Source organism: Echeneis naucrates, chromosome 12, assembly GCF_900963305.1.
Source record: "Echeneis naucrates chromosome 12, fEcheNa1.1, whole genome shotgun sequence".
Classification (NCBI taxonomy): Eukaryota; Metazoa; Chordata; class Actinopteri; order Carangiformes; family Echeneidae; genus Echeneis; species Echeneis naucrates.
This window is the reverse complement of record NC_042522.1, coordinates 6079983-6093673: the sequence shown is the minus strand read 5'-3', so window position 1 is coordinate 6093673 and position 13691 is coordinate 6079983. Positions and strand designations below refer to the sequence as shown.

The following is a 13691-nucleotide window of genomic DNA, read 5'->3' as shown; positions in this document are numbered from 1 at the left end:
ATTCATCATCCAATAGTAATGCAGCTGACCTGCACAGTGAGACATTTCTCTAAATGCCCTAAAGAGGAAATACTGTGCAACGCGCTGAACTGTGCTCGTGACCCCTGTCACTGGTAACATTAAGAGTCTGTTTGAGCCGTTACTCTCAAATGCATTAATTATAGTGAATTGCTGAAAGACACGCCAGGCCTTTTCAAATGACTGACGTCTTTGCTGACACATTGGACCAAAAGTGATGTACTGCATTAGATTTTTATCTCACTGGTCACTTGTTTCCATTTACTCCCATTTACTCCCTAATTGATCCCTCGGCCAAGCTCCTGCAAAATGTAATATCTATTCTAAGAATCGTCATGTTTTCCAGAGCCACTGTAACACAGAAAAAAAGAGGTAGACTTTATCATTTCTACTATCTAAATTAAACCGAGGAGGTTTGAGTGTATGCTGTATAAATATTACAGATTAGATTGATATTTAAAGTTCAATCTTTTGAAATGTTTTGAAATTTTATGTAAACCAAATCATGCGATTACAAAACCCCCCCACCGTGCATGACTTAGTATGAATCACCCTGCCACACCTGACATTTCCTTTCTTCCTCATAGTCACACATTTTTATCCTTTATTTGGGATATTTTGGTGTGCCTAGGTGAAAAGGATGAGGACATGAAGAGTATCACACTTTATTTCACAGTCGGCTGCCTCAAGTGGTCCAATGATTGATTACAAAGTCAAATCATATCCAGTGAGCCGATGCTGTTTTGCATTTCTCACACAGAACAAAGGTTTTCCTCTGTTTAGACTGTGTTTTGCCTTTTAAGTCTCAAAAATAAATAACAATGTTAAGATTTTAAACGAAGAACAGTTAGGGTAGTATGCACAGCAAAAAAAAAAAAAACAAAAAAAAAACACAAATGAATGTGATTAGGAAGTCATTAGTCGGGTCACAATAATACGGACAACAACACAGCAGTTTTCCAGAGCTCAGTGACCATGAAAGAGTAATAGGCAAGAAAAGCAGCAACAGCAAAAGCAACCACTACCACGATGGAAATCGAGTTTTAAATCAGCCTTTAGTTTAAAGAACAAAGGACACATGGGCCAGTTACTTTATTTATCCCTGTTTCAAATGAAATTACTGTTTCACTAATGCTATCTGGAGGGAAATCCAGTCAACATCAGCCAACATTAGTGGAAATACTCATTGCTACTGTAGTGTTGTCAGCACTCAGAAAGATGACATTGTTTGCAATGCATTAAGAAACCCCACTGCAGCTGATGAAGACACACAGACAAAATCTTGAGGAAGTAAGCAAAGTGTACACAAGGATTTATACAAGAATGGTATTTACTCTGTTATTAAAGGGCCATATTCCTCAGGCTCTTCGCCTGACACACAAAGCAGTGCTGACCCACAACAGCCTAGAAGACAACAACACACACCAGCCAGGGCCCCAAGACAAGATGGATCAATGACCGCAACTCTTTCAAGCAGAAAAAGCCATTTAAATCAGACACACCCTAACCCTAACCCTAAACCAGAGAAATTATTTTCAGACAAATTCAGCACAAGACAGGTTCTGATTTAATCTGACTTTATTGTGTGTTATTGCATGAAAATTTGATTCAATATTTACAAGAGCCTTAATGTCATTTGGCAATTTATTGCCACAAAGAACACAAACACAATGTTTGTCAACTGAGTGAATGCAAACATTAATTGTACTGAAAGCTTTTAAGCTATTATGCTATTGGTGTTTAGAACAGACCAAATCTCACATGGATACACACACAATATTTACATAACATACAACATACAAATACACTTCATTGTTATTTCATTCTATGTGTGATAGTTGTGGATTCATATCTAGAAACCCATCATTCTAGTGTGCTAGCGTGGCTGACCTGCACAAACTGAAATCAGATTTCATATTTTCACAGTGAGACACAGACCCATGCGCTTCATGCAGGTCCAAAAATAGACTGCTTTTCAAACATGTAGACATGACAAAAGCCGGAAAAGGCAGAGATATTAATACTACAACAGAAAATAAAAGAATCAAAACTTCCTTCCCCACAAATTAAGGTTCTCTATTTAATCTTTTTCCATCTGTACACGTCTACAACTGGTACCTGCACGCACAGGCTCATTATGTTAACAAGAGAGAAAGCAATTTCTCTGTTGGACCTGGTGTCCACACATGTGGACAGCACATTTTGGGTCGTTAAAAAAATGCATGCCAAGCAAGAGTTCGGGTCTTAGGAGGTTAAAGAAATTAGGTTGACAGAAACCAATCTCACAAAATGAGTAACACCTCATGTCCCAAAAGATGAGAACTCACACAGACTCAGAGTGAGGCGTTATATAAGACGCTGTTGGTGGAAATTCTACATGTATGTGATTCAATAATCTGTGAAAGCGACTCAAGTGTTCAGAGATTTATATAAGAATATTTCAAGACCTGATCTCATTGTCTTCACTGAGGGATTCTTGGTGTTGTTGATGGGGTGGGGGGGGGGGGGGTGTAGGGACAGAAATTTCATCTCTGAATACCACAAATGCTTTTTGCTGGAAGCCATTGATGGTTTTCTGTGCTGTGGGTCTTCTATGACAGAAGTCATTGGCAGAATGTTGCATACGCGTTTTTATTGTAGTGACAGCGCCTGTCACTTCAGATTTTCAGATGGGTCCTTCAGGTTGAGACTTTTCCTCAAAGTTCAACATGCAATGCAAATCCTTCACACTGTAACTTAAAAATATGCTGCACTCCTATGGAGTATAATTAATGCCAGCTTGGAAGGAGGACCTGTTTAAGCCTTTGTTTACAGAAGCAGTAAATCAAGAATCTGGAGGAAAAAGACGACCAACATTATTCATTGGCGTGTCTGTGAGTAAAGACTCACAGGAGGATCCTGCGCCTTTTGCTTAAATTGTGTGGCAAAATTTGTGTTTAGTTCTTTGCAAATGTTTGTAAAATATAGTGATTTGGTCAAGGGTTAGGGTACAAAGGTCTCGGCCAATGATATTATTATTATTGTTATTGTTAGCTGTTCACTATTATTCATTATTTGTGAAATGCCTTTAAATTACGTAAGTTAACCTTATTTTGTGTGATTTATTATTCTAAATTAGTTAGTAATTGGGAAATGACACTTCATCAAGATTTGTCCATTTTGAGAACTTTTGGCTTTCTTAATTTTAGTGGAAAAATATGCATACATAATATAAATAAGTATCAACCCTGCGAAACTTAAAACTTTTTACTGTCACAGAAATATCTCAATATGTCGAAAAACACCTTCACAAAGGAACTAATCCAACTACAGAGAGATGCAGCAACCAGACCAAGCAGTGATGTTTTACCAACAATGTTTTAGGAAGCGCAGAAACTCAAGCAGTATAAGACTGGACAGTCACAGATGCTGATGGGAAGATAGTGGCTATTTTTCATCGAGAGCACAAACAAGAAACTCATTCACCTGAGGATAGAAACAAATGCATATGGAGACAAAATACCTACCAACACGTGTGCAAATCGAAACTAAAAATAGCTGCAGTGCTTAGGCGCCACAGTATGTTAGTGCTGGCACCACAGTGAGGGGAGACAGATCAGAGTAATGAAACCACATGGGTTTAAACAAAGACCCACTTCTCAAAAAAAAAAAAAAAAAACCTGATTCCCAAGCAAACAAATACACACATGAAATAGGAGCAGGCATGAAATTTAAGGATGCAGAGCTTCATGAAAGGGTACACAAAGATTTGCAGGCTCTGACAGCAAGTAGAAGCCTTGCAGGCCTCTCCAGCAAAGTCCATCTCACAATCATTAATCCAAGTGTGAAAAAAGATGCGTAAAACAGATTTGTGTCCACAAAACTTCCACCCATCAGTTTTGTGTGTCAATAAGCATAGGCACATTTGTTCAAAGCACCTTTTAGTGCCCGAAGTGCTCATTATTTCTTTATCAACGACCAAACCTGGTTAATGACTCCACCTCCATCCAACACACAACAACACACGCGCTTCACTGTGCAACACAGCGGCACATTCAAACAAAGGCACCTAATTTATCACTGCTAATATTACTGGCAATATTTCTTCTTTCCAACTTGCTTCCACATTTTTTAAGCCATCCCCTCGACTTGGATGAGAGTAGATATTTCCTCAGCAGGAAGACCTAAAGATAAGGAAACCCACTGATCGGTAACATCACTTCAAAACATCTACTCGCCCCCCCAATAAACTCTTTGAACTGTTACCGTCAGGCAAAAGATCTGATTTGATTTGATTTAAAATTTTATAAGCAAAGAGCAAAGTAAGTATCACAATCATTTCATGATCATTTCATAATGTTGAAAGAAGTTTTCAACGGTTATCGGTGGTGTCTACAGTGATAAATAAGGGAAAACAACAGTGAATCAAATCTGATGAATTTAGCTAATAACTTATGCTGACATGTCTTGGTGTATTTCATAATATTGTTGTTTCTTATTATGTTCCAGGGACTTTTTTTTTTTAATCAAATTTGAAGGCTTTCCTAACATTTTACAGATAGGTAACGAAACCACTTGTGTACAAATACTTAAAGAGATGCAACATGGACCTGAAAGCCTCAGTTTAAAGAAATGATAATAATAATCATAATATTACACTGCTGAGGAGAGTGGAGATGAAGTGAAGAGCGTGTCTGTGCCTGGTGAGATGAAGTTATAACCCTGAAAATGAAAAATCAATGGAGTCCAGTAGTCTACAGCACTGGAGTTGATTCAATGCTGATGGAAGGATGGATGGATGGAGCGCATGTGCATATGCCTGGATATTAGAAACATGAATTGAGGTGATGTGTAAATGCAAGTAGAAGGGTGAGGTAGTGTTTACTTCCTCATACTCCTTTTTTGAAAATATGGACCTTTTTTTTAATCTTTCTTGTTTTTGTTTTCATTTGTTTATTGTTCTGTTGCTTTATAGTCATCTCTTTCATTTCTATGTATAAATGGTGACATTTTCTTGTATATGTTCGAAATAAATTCATTCAAATTCAAATTCAAGCACACGTATAAGGACAGCGCATCAGGGACCTAATGAAAGAGCTTCACGAGGATTGTGATAAGCTAAACTAGTCTAGCTTGTTCCACTTCACATTACTACCTCAAAACAGTATACGTACAACTGAGACCGCACAACTCTACAGTTATGTCAATTCAAACCCAATCACAGTGTGTAATAGAGCAGGTTTCAACTTTACCACAGGTGAGGTATCTGTATGGAAGATACGGCTCACGGCTCGTGTCTGACTCATTTTTCTGACACCACTTTATCCTCGCCCTCCCCTGATTTCATTTCAAATACCTTCTGGGTTCAGAGCAGGCCAAGAGTAAAACTAACACTGGTTTCAGTCAGTAGACCTGCCTGAAACTGTGCTTGTATAACCAGCTCCATGTCTGTAAAAAGGCAGCTCATCTGAAGCTCACAGCTGCCCTTTATCTTAAAAATAAAAAAACAACAGTTGAAAACTGAATAAAAGATTAAATGATTTGCGGAGATGAATATGTTTTGCAGTGCGCCAAATTCCTCCTTCTTCGTGAAACATTGATGCGGCACATCAAAATGAGGATCTTCCTGTTGTCTTCTCTATGCCTGTGCTAAAACCGAGTATTTGAAATATTTATAGCCTCTTTCAGGCCACTGCTTCTGCACCCCGTTACAATCAAAGCATGCTTTTCCTTCATTCCTGTCCATATACCTTCACGTTCACCTCCCACACCCATACTGTAAGGTGCCATTGTTACTGTATCACGTGAAGATTTAGATTCTGTTGAATTTGAGACATGCAAGAACAATGTTAGCAACATACACACACACGGAAGCATACAAGACACAGGAACCCACACAAAAAACATAAAGAGACAAAAGAGGCCCACACACACCCTTTGCGCTCATATACAGTACATACACACATTGTGCGCATGTATATCATTAAAATTATATATTTCTTTTTCTTTCATGATAATGTTAACTGACGGCAACAAGCTTGTGTTTGTATTGTGTGTATTATTCACAATTTCTATTGATCCATAATGACTTCTCATATTACATTCTGAAAGAATAGAACCTGCAGCTATTGAAATCCTCCTCAGCAGGGTTTGTTGGGTTTTGGTGTGAAGAAGCCAAGTGAAGAGTCAAAATGCATCCTCCCCTAAACTACATAATTCATCGCTGTTACATTTAAGTTTCTAAGGCTGAATCCTCACGCAACAATAATGTCTTCTGAAAATATCACAAATATGGTGAACACACATTCACTCTGTCTTTTTATAGCACATCCGGATTGCCTTTGAAAGATTGCTCAGGTAACGGAGGTCAACCTCAGCGATTTTTTATTTCTTTGTTTTCTTTGCCTCAGTTTGCATTTTAGCCTATAGCACCGAAAAAAAGGTAGACACAAAAGAGAGAGAGCATTGCACAATGAAGTGACAGTAAAGAGTGAAGCAGCCCTGAACTCAACATTGCACTCTCTCACTAATGCAGGTTTGTACAACCTCTCTCTCCCATGGTGTGTCTCTCTTTTCATAAGCTTTCAATATTTATGAGCACTGCAGAAATGCTACTTGCAAAGCATGCTGGGTAGAGCTGTCCCTCAGAGTCTGCGTCTGACGTCATCACTCTGAGCTGACATTCTGGGCTCCCTGCCCCGTCTCAGTATCTCAACAACAGTCAAGTTCCCTGCCAGCAAAACCGATATCTGAGCATACATTTTCATAACACACAGGAAGTAGTGTCTCATTAGGGAATTTAGTCAGCAAGTACAGTAAAGAGAGGCTTTTAACTGGACAAAATGTCTCATCTGAAATCTAATCCTAACCCTAAATCGAATTAATAGTTTGGTAGATGAATACCAGGTGTCGTTTTCTATCTCAAGATTGAGCAGAGAAGCTGTTTTTAACATATAATAATTCAGTGGTCAATCACAGTCCATCAGAATAAGAGAAAAGCACGCCATGAACTGGATTTTCTGGAGAGCAACCATTGTTTAGACACATACATTGAGAGGCATAGTGAGAGATAGTGAGTTACAAAAGAATCAGACAAGTATCAAAAATAAATCAGACAACAGATCCTGTTGTTTGCAGCAGTGTTGTTCCCAACAGTTCAATGTTGATATCAACTGTATCTGATCACTCAGGACTTAATGGGACACATACAGTACCAGTCAAAAGTTTGGACACACTTTCCCATTTCCCAGTGCAAACTGGAAATAAACAAGTTCAATTTCCTGAAGCAAACCTATATGATATAACTCATGTTTACTTTTTTATTCTGATCAGTTTCCAGAAAACAAGCTCCAGACTTTCATTAAGGTTTCATTAAGGTGCTGACATTTGTAATACAACTGTAATATCAAATAAATCATATTAATATAATGATACAAATCATGTCGAAAGACAAACCAAAAATTAAAAGAATTAACAGTATATTTAAAAAGTCTTTAATTAAACCCCAGTAACTCATAAATGTTTCAAAACATGTGAAAGCTGCAGAAAGACAGGAAGAAGTAAAAGAAAGATCAAATTATAAAGAGAGAAGGGGAGACACGGAGAAGTTGGGAGTCACCGTGTCTGAAAGTCATATGTGCATAAGTAATGCAGAGCACTCAACTGTACACGGTCAGTGACTGCACTATCTCCCATAAGGCCAATATACCATCACTATGAGAGGGGGGAGTCATCAGCTGAGGGAGAAGCCAGGGTGATGGATAGGAGGAAAGAAGAAGACAGGAAGGACATAAAGAAGAGAGCGAGAGAGGCCGCGTGACAGGGTGAAACCAAATAAAGGGAGGTATAAAGGACATAAAAGGGTAATGAGAGTGAGAGTGATTGAGAGGAAAAGAGATAGCGATAGAGAGGAGTGAGGAGGAGGAGGAGGAGCTGCGAAGAGGGATGAGGGGCCGAATCAGGAAAAACAAACAGCAGGTAAGACAGCTAGGAAGGACTGTGGAGGTCAGGAGAAACATGGCCACCACGCCAATAAAGCTGATCAAACTTGAAAATGTTCTATGGGTGCTGAAAAGTTTCTGTCCAAACGTTAGGCACGTTTATGCTGCATGAAGGAAATATCTTCATGTGTTCAATCCTTCACATGGTTGCGGAAAACTTTTCGAAAGGTCTGATTCGGTCTGTGTGTTAGTATTAGTGTGTTTTAAAAGGCTGGGCCAGAACTGAATTCATTAGAACGGACAAGACTTTTACGGTGATATAGAGAAGTAAAGGTCAGGTGTGAGGGAGGGAGGGAGACGGAGAGAGGAGGGGTGAAAGACATCTTTAAAAGAAGTCACGTATTAACACAATCTATCTGTGAGTGTGATAGGAAAGATATACGTCTTAGAGAAGTAAATGCCTGAAGAGAAATTTGCTTTTTGCTCGTACTCCCCCCACAGAGAGAGTTCTGGGGTGATGGTGAAGTGCAGCATTTTTGGGGCTGGTGGGGAAGTGCTATCTCGCTCAAAGATTCCTAATAAGTGGGTTCTCTGTCTGTTCAATAACACATCTATCAGATGATGTGTGTTCCTGGATTGAGGACAATAAGCACACACGCTGGAATTCACATTCACGGATGGGAAAGAAAAGCTTCAGATCGGGCGGTGCTGTGCCACTAGATGACACAGGGTTGTAACACTTCTTTCAGCGCTGTCAGTTTATCACTCCATCCTTACTCATCCATCCCTCATCCGTTCATTTTAAGCTGATATCTGGCCAAGACTGAGGTCGCTGCCACTGCCTTTGGGCTTTGGTACATTCAGTCAGAGGATATTTCACTCTAGCTTGGCAAAGTTGTATGGACACATTTTCACAGGCATGAATTTTCTGAAACTTAAATGTCTTGATCTTTATTTTATTTGATAGTTTTGATCTTCCAAAAACTGTTAAGCTCAACTTGATGGGTGTATGGCGCACTGACAGCAATATTTAAAGAACATTTTAGCATTAAATCCATAAAGCTCACTGAATAAAGACTTCAATGTTTAATTTTTGATTCATTACTCACTATTTGCCCTGTGATGGACTGGCGACCTGTCCAGGACCCAGTGTGAGCTGGGACTGGCTCCGGCACCACCCGCGACTCGGAAAAACAATTGAATGAATGTTCATTGTTCATGTTCCTGTGTTACCAAATGAATTGGTTGATGTTTAAAGTTATGCATGTCATAAAATACAACTACAGTAATGCTTGCAGAACAAGGATGTTCAAACATAGTAAATCTTACGACGGGAAACACTTGAGATACCACAATCCTCCCTGTCTCCTTCCCATATTGCTGGAACACAAACCTCAAACTGATTAATAAAACTATATCAACCTTGCAGCTGTAAAAAAAAAAAAGAAAGAAAACAAACCCATGTGTGAAACCGACCATCAGCTGGGGGGAAATGTATCAGTATGCATCTATTGCTGAATTAAATGTGAATACATTAAGTCTGGTAAATAAAATGATTGAAATAATATTGGAACAACATGGAATAGCCCATCAAGAATAAAGTAATCTTGCATTTTGTAAAGATACAGTGTCCTAACCTATGTGATCATCAGTCATGAGTCATAATGAAGGTTATCACAGAAAATGCCCAGCACTAACTGCAGCATTTAGTGTTGGACAGAAAAGAAAAAGACAAAGCTTAACTGTGCAGGCTGAGTTTGAATTTTAAAAATATATTTAACCTCGATTTCTTTCTTAAAAACAAGCACGGCATTGATATAAGAAACAAACAACAACAAAAAAGGACAACCGAGTTCAATACAGTGCAAGTAAGTGAAGCAAATAACTCAATGGTGACTGGACTATAAGGTCAATGCAGCATGTCTCAGGAGTGGAAGGCAGAGTTGGATGTCAGATGCCAGAGTATCTGTGATTGTGGCCTGGGAGGAGAGGCGCGGGGGGTTTGGCATGGAGGGCAGAAGCTGCTGCCCCATCGGGACATTGACTGACTGACTACCAAATGAGCCCTGTCGTGAATCAGGAGTGTAGAGCGCTCTGGAGCTGACACATACTAGCTCACACCAGCACAGGACAAATACACATTAATGAAGAGGCTGCTAACATATACGTGGATCCCTGTTCACTTAATAAATACCTAAATAATATAAATAATACCATAAATAAATGTGCACTCCCTTATTTTAAGGTACACACACACAGACACGCACATACATTTGAACCCAGTTCATGCGCACACATGTAAACATGAGCCCAGGCAGTGACATGCTACATATTCTGCAGACCTGCTGTCAACAGGCGATCACAGAAGCTGACATATGCTCCTCACCGCAGGATGTAAAGACTCAAAAATACACAACAGTGCCCTCGTCACCGCTCACAATACACACAAATCCCAGCTCTGGGCAAACATGAAAAGTGATGAAATGGCGTCTGGTCACAGACCATGATGCTCCTCCTACGCACAAAAAAATCTAATTCTTGGATACTGTGTTTTACTAAAATATCGACAAACACCAGCATGAACTGATACAAACTCTTGTTCTTCCAATTTATTTACAAACAGTATGGTTGATTCTGTTCATTTAAGTTCTAACAAGAAAGAGAAGGACCTTGTCTCTCAGGCCTCACAAGACTGGGTAACATATGGCAGTGGTAACATCCTAAGGAGAAAAAAAAAACAGAGTGAGTGTGATTTCTACCCTCCAAATATGATCCACGACAATTAAGGATTTTAGTTCAATATAAAAGACAACATTAATATCAACGAGTGGGACATACTTGTGTTTATACTCACGAGTGTGCATACATGTGGAAGCCGAGCACAGCAAGTCGTCCCCACTGTGCATGTCTGTGTTACTGACACTAATCACCCAGTGGGTGAAGTATCATAACACAAGGCACACGCTGACAGAGGGGCGGGGCCACTGAGAGGCTGATGAGAGATGAAGGAGAAAAAGTCACAGAGGACATGCGTAAGATAAAGCAGAAGACAAAGATCGAAGGAGGAAACTGCTACATCTACCTGCTACTGTGAGTTTACAGCCACCACTATTACTCTTTGGACCAATGATGGCAGCAATGATAATATCAGAATGTGTCCATCCAATCTTTATTAGTCTGACCATGAACCTTCATCACGCTCCTTTTGCTGAGGGGAAACAACAAGTAGCCTCCCACACCTAAGTCTTTTTCTATTTTCTCATTATTTTCAGAATCAAATTTAACTGAAAACACAACTATTTTAATTGGAAAGATAATCGTCACTTATAAAACCAGAAACATAAAAATAGCAAATCATTGTAACATGCCACCGTGAGAGAGTCACAGTATTATCCTCTGCCACAAATTGCCTTTCCTGGTATGATGGATTTCACAGGACAGTGAGCACTCCCTGAGGCCGGTTGCTAGCGCCAACGCCTTATGATTCAGCATTCTGCCCAGGTTCACAAGAGTCATTCTAACCCGCGAAGAGCAATTCATCAATGGGACGCACACTTGCTGCTAGGGTCAAGCCTGAAGCACAAGGTCCAGCACACTGTTAACACAAAGCCTGTCAATTTATAGAAGCTGCAAGTGGTCTGTCCCCAGAGGCCAGCCAAATACAATTTTCCATAAAGTCTAAATTAGAGAAGTGAGTCACAAAGATAGGAGAAAATGAAAGAAAGTGGAATATTAAATGAATCCCGATCTAATTGTATGAATATATCGACAAGTGGCTGGGGGCCAAAAGAGACATTAAGATGACCAGAGTGACAAATGCACACGTGATGTGAGACACCTGAATCCAAACAGGATTAGTCAGTCTCTCAAGACAGCACAACGGCAAAATGGCTCCAATGCTGAAAACATAAAGGACACAGATGCTTACCCAGTAAAACTTTGCACTACCAAAACATCAGCTTTTCATTTCCACCGATGTAAGTAATGCATCGGTTTAACAAAAAAAAGAGAGAGCAAAGTTCATAGTGTACTGTCATAAAATCACTTACAGCCATCAATATTACACCTTTTCAACACAAAGACATCAGAAAGTAGGCACAGCTGTACTGCATGTCACATGTCACACGAGTCAGCCTTAGAAGTCAGTGGGTTCTTTCCAAGGCTCCTGCTATAATAAACCTTATACACCAGGGAGAGATAAAAATATGGGCTAGACAAACGGACACACTGCACTTATAGGAAGCTGCACTTCGTTCGGTTTCATCAATCACACTCATCATTTACTTGCTGTGGAGGCTTGTTGGCTGTTGTTTGCTGTGTGTCAAACACATGCACACTAGAATGCTCAAAACATTTACACATAAACCTTGCATGTCAGGCTTGCACATTTCAACGCACTCACTCCATTTTTGGAAAAAAACATTGGCACCTGGTTAAATTAAAAGTATAAAAATGCTCTCAGAGATATATTGCCTATAGGTCTGAACACCTTGAACAGATTTAGGCCTTTGCAATATTCATTAAACACTCTTTTTTCAACTATTAATTCATATCAAAGAGAGAAAAAGGCCCATCATCATGAGAGGCGGGACATCAAGGAAAGGCTGGGGCTGTGTTAACAGAACACAGAACACTGTACTAGTTTGTTGTAGTGTAAGCTAGAGAAAAGATTGAGATTTTTCACTTTTTCCATATGTGACTTCGGCACAGACACAGTTTTTAAACTAAGAAAATGATTATTCAGCAAGAGTTGATGCCACCACTGACGGGGGAGGTCTATCTTTCACCTTTAAAGCCTGTGCTGCATTTGCATCTGTGTGTGTGTGTTTGTATCATCCTGATAAAATGAGGCCCTGGAGAGTCCAGGAGGTTTCCGAACTACACAGTGAAACAATTGACGCCTTCACTGAAATAACTTCAATGAAACTACATGTTTTTAATGGATGTGTAACTGAAGGCTTTTGAAAAGGGGTATTGCCCAACCCATGAGTGTTGATCAGATAGTGCTAGCCATAGAGGATTATGCGATGATCAATCACTGTGGACTTTTTGCGTGCTTCATTTGCACCATGGCGGTTTGAATTCTGATGGAAGACAAGAAGCCCTGGTCTTGTCAAAGCTGCTTTTTCTTGGGTGGTGGTGAATTAGTGAATTGGGGGGGCATTGTTTAACATGTATGCTATAGGCATATTCGAGACACAGTATTTTTCCTTTCACCTTGGCCTTCCCCGGGGGAGCACTGGTGCCGAGCCAGCACCACAAACCCTGTCACCCTCTCAGTCAGTCATACTGCCTGAAACAGCTGAGACAGGATCTGTGCTTCATTACAATCTGGCCATGATCCTCAAAATTTCACTTTCAAACGCTTGTATGAGTCATAGATGTGATTCAGAGAACAACGATGTAAAAACTTGAGTGTGAGTGTTTGAGGGAGGAGGAGAATGTAAGAACTGAAGACCCATGCAGTCAATCAATCAGTCAGTAGATTGATCATTCAAACAATCAATCAAGTCACATGTTGTATTTATCCACATCTGTCCTGTCCTGTCCTGTCCGACAACCTAGCACCCACATCATCCTGCTCTTGTCTCATTACTGGTTTGAAGGAGTATTTTTCCTAAATAGAGGTTCTGCTGTAAATGAATTATAAACCATATCATAGATGATACATTGTAGGAAGAGAGAGTAACTGATGGGAGGCGGTAGTTAATAAGTGGCTCTGTTTCATTTGCTCGTGACTTTGGAGACAGACAC

At 39.8% G+C, this 13691-nt stretch overlaps 1 protein-coding gene across 1 annotated transcript in view; it reads right to left on the bottom strand.

The window, feature by feature from the left end:
- The window catches only part of ank1b (ankyrin 1, erythrocytic b), a 51885-nt gene that overhangs the window by 29029 nt on the left and 9165 nt on the right, over positions 1-13691 (bottom strand). The gene's annotated exons all lie outside the window — the stretch shown is intronic.